Genomic DNA, 4,261 nt, shown 5'->3' with positions numbered 1-4,261 from the left:
ACCCAGAGTCACCTGGGCCTCCGAGCTAAAAGGTCAACAGGAGACATGATCATCTCCCTTTGCCAACTGCAGGAGACAGGCAGAGAACAGAAAATGCCCCTGTATGTCGCCTTCATCGATCTAACCAAGGTATTCGGCCCGGTCAGCAGGAACGGCCTTGTCAAGGTTCTCCTGAAGACCGGCTGCTCATCGAAACTGCTGAGTGTGATCGAACCTTCCACAGGAACATGAAGGGGACAGTGCAGTTCAATGGCAACACTTCTGAGCCCTTCAACATCCACAGCAACGCCAAACAAGGCTGTGTTCTCGCTCCCATGCTCTTTGGGATTTTTTTTGCTGTGTTCCTGAAACACCTTTGGCACCGCAATGGAAGGGATTTACCCACGCACTAGATCAATCTGGCCCACCTCACAGCCATGACAAAAGTAAGTGCGGCACTCATCAGGGGCATGGTGTTTGCTGATGATGCTCCAGTTGCAACACACACTCAGCAGAAACTCCAGTTACTGACAGACTGCCTCTCTCATGCTTGCAAGGATTTTGGGCTGACAATCAGTCTGAGGAAGATGAGTATCCTGGGACAGGACACAGAGGCACCGCTGGTCATTGCCATCGATGGTCATCCCCCTACACCTACCCCCAGTTCTGAAGAAGGGTTACACTCAAAATGTTGACTTCTCCACATCCTGATACTGCCTGCCTTGCTGTGTCCCTCTCCCTCCTGATGCTGCCTGCCTTGCTGTGTTCCTCACTTCCTGATGCTGCCTACCTTGCTGTGTTCCCTCTCCCTCCTGATGCTGCCTGCCTTGCTGTGTTCCTCTCCCTCCTGATGCTGCCTGCCTTGCTGTGTCCCTCTCCCTTCTGATGCTGCCTGCCTTGCTGTGTTCCTCTCCCTCCTGTGTTCTTCCAGCCTCCTGCCTGTTTACTTTCGATTTGATTATATGCAGGGTTTTTTTTTGTCTCCACCACACGCCCAGGCAATGTTTTGCAATCATTGAAATTTTGCAAACAAAAGGCCTTTTGGCCCGTTCTGTAAATATACGTTGCTCCACCCAGGACTCAATGTATTGCAAATTTCCCGAATCTACCAGGGCTACTGTCCAAATACAAAATGGTGAAAGTGATGGGACAGATTGTTGTTGTGCATGTTATTATATATTCGGGTGCAGCAGTGGGCAGTCAGAGTGACGGGACGCTGGTGAGAAGGCTCGAGTTATTGCTCCAAGTTTAAAACACACCTGTTGTCAGCTATGTGGCCGAACCATCACCCGACAAGTTTAAAAAAAAATCTGCAGTCCACATCGAGAGATTGAGCGAGGGGCACACAGTGAGAATGGGTCAGGTTTCTCCCTCATATCTACTGCACCTTATTTTTAATCTGGTATGGCGATTATTTGTCTGCAAATGCATCTATTGCTAGAGAGGTGAAAGAAGCCATGGTTTCTTGTTTAACCTCAGAGCTTACTGCTTTCAGAGCCGCAGATAGATGAGGCAATTTCTAGTCATCCAATAAGACTCTGGTCTCTCTAAAATGATCCCCAAACCCATTAAATGATTTTTATTTTAAGTAATACTGTACTTAATGCTGTAATTACATCTCCTGATGCTCAAATGATTCATATTAAGTTATTTCGACTTCCAAAGTGTCATTCCCTTTAATCGCTGAAGGCAATACATATATTTAGAAAGCAGTATCGCAATAATTGATTAACACATTGTAAGTTACACAACATGCACATGTTTCATTACTGTTCCTGGAGAAAATTGATGTAAAAATGAAATAACCTTACAGTATGTTATTTACATAATATAGACATTTATTTTCATTTTCAGTACCTCTTTTATTCAGAAGCCAATGGAAAGGTTGTAGTGAACAGACTCATCTGCCAAATGTGAAGATTCTTCTTAATACACATTTGAAATAGTTTGTGTACATTCTTGATTTATTGTTTATCTGAGCTGTGGGTTGCTGGATAGGACTCTATGGGTGAGTTAGAATGTTGTGGCTTCAAGTAACAGTTCAAACATTCCAGTACAAAAAGTCTAGGTTTGCACAATGGACCAATACTGAGAGTTCCCCACTGTCGGAGGCTACATACTTACAGAGTGCATGTTCAAGAAGGAAGTGCTGCACTGTCAGAGGGTCAGTACTGAGGGAGCACCACACTGTCAGAGGGTCAGTGCTGAGGGACTGCTACACTGTCAGATCAGTACTGTGGGAGTGCCACACTGTTGGAGGATTAGTGCTGAGGGAATGCCACTCTGTTGGACGGTCAGCGCTGAGGGAATGCTGCAGTGTTGGAGGGTCAGTACCAAGGGAATGTTCACTGTCTGAGGGTCATGGCTGAGGGAGTGCTGCTCTTCCAGAGGGTCAGTACTGAGGGAGTTCTGCACTGTTAGAGGGTAGCACTGAGGGAGTATGGCACTGTCAGAGAGTCAGTACTTAGGGAGTGCTGCACTGTCAGAGGATCAGTACTGAGCGAATGCCAGACTGTCAGAGGATCAATGCTGAGGGAGTGCCTTACTGTCGGAGGGTCAGTGCTCAGAGAGTGCTCACTGCTGGAGCATCAGTGCTGAGGAAGTGCCACACTGTTGGAGGGTCAGTGCTGAGGGAGTGCTGTACTGTTGGAAGGTCAGTGCTGAGGGAGTCCCGCACTATTGGAAGGTCAGTACTAAGGGAATGCCATTCAGTTAGAAGGTCAATGCTGAGGAACTGCTGCACTGTCGGAGGGTCAGCACTGAGGGAGTGCTGCACTGTTGGAGGGTCAATACTGATTGAGTTCTGTACTGTTGGAGGGTCAGTACTGAGGGAGTGCCACACTGTCAGAGGATCAGTGCTGAGGGAGTGCTACACTGTCAGAAGGTCACTACTTCGGGACCACCATACTGTCTGAGGGTCAGTACTGATGGAGTGTTGCACTGTCAGAGGGTCAGTACTTAGGGAGTGCCACACAGTCAAAGGATTAGTGCTGAAGGAGTGCCACACTGTCAGAGGGTCTGCTAAGGAAGTGCTGCACTGTTGGAGAGTCAGTACTAAGGGAGTGCTGCACTGTCGGAGGGTCAGTACAGGGGGAGGGACACATTGGCAGAGGATCAGTGCTGAGGGAGTGTCACACTGTTGGAGAGTCAGTACTGAGGGAATGTCGCACTATCAGAGAGACAGTACTTAGGGAGTGCCATGCTGTTGGAGGGTCAATACTGAGGGAGTGCTGCACTATTGGAGGGTCAGTGCTGTGGGACTGCCATACTCTCAAAGTGTCAGTACTGAGGGAATGCCACACTGTTGGATGGTCAGTATTGAGGGAGTGTTCACTGTCAGAGAGTCAATGCCGAGGGAATGCTGCACTTTTGGAGGGTCAGTGCTGAGGCAGTGCTGCACTGTTGGAGGGTCAGTACTGAGGGAGTTCTGCACTGTTGGAGGGTCAGTACTGAGGGAGTGCTGCATTTTGGAGGATCAGTGCTAATGGAATGCTGCACTGTCAGAGGGTCAGTACTGATGGAGTGTTCACTATCTGAGGGTCAGTGCTAAAGGAGTGCCGCACTGTCGCAGGATCAGTGCTAAGGGAGTGTTGCACTGTCAGAGGGGTCAGTGCTGAGGGAGTGTTGCACTGTCAGAGGGTCAGTGCTGAGGGAGTGTTGCACTGTCAGAGGGTCAGTGCTGAAGGAGTGCCGCACTGTCGCAGGATCAGTGCTAAGGGAGTGTTGCACTGTCAGATGGGTCAGTGATAAGGGAGTATTGCTCTGGCAGAGGGTCAGTACTGATGCAATGCTGCACAGTTGGAGGATCAGTGCTGAGGGACAAAAACAGAAATTGCTGGAGAAACTCAGCAGGTCTGGCATCATCTGTGGAGAGAAATCAGAGTTAACGTGTTGGTTCAGTGAACCTTTTAGAAGGGTCTGATTTCCAGAATCCGCAGTTCTTTGGGGTTTTTTTGTGTAGTGTTGAGAGAGCGCTGTGGAAACTTCACTCTTTCCAGCAGAGCATGAGGGAGCGCTTGGGAACTCCTGCGGCCAACACAGAGTTGTCTCATAGTGAACCGGTCAACATTTAATCGTCAAACCACATCATTCAAAATATCGCCACGGTTTGTCTCATATTGCAAATTCCCTTTGCACGGTCAATCCCAAGTTTGTTCACCGCTGGTACAGAACCAGGAACATGAACACAGCTCCCAGCATCTCGAGCAAACCCTGTCCATCCAGGGTTTCCGTTTCCTGTCACCTCAGTCCCACCCTTCTTTATTCTAACAATGAGCGAATG

Source organism: Chiloscyllium plagiosum, chromosome 32, assembly GCF_004010195.1.
Source record: "Chiloscyllium plagiosum isolate BGI_BamShark_2017 chromosome 32, ASM401019v2, whole genome shotgun sequence".
Lineage (NCBI taxonomy): Eukaryota > Metazoa > Chordata > Chondrichthyes > Orectolobiformes > Hemiscylliidae > Chiloscyllium > Chiloscyllium plagiosum.
The sequence above is the reverse complement of the archived record's forward strand: the minus strand, read 5'-3'. Positions refer to the sequence as shown.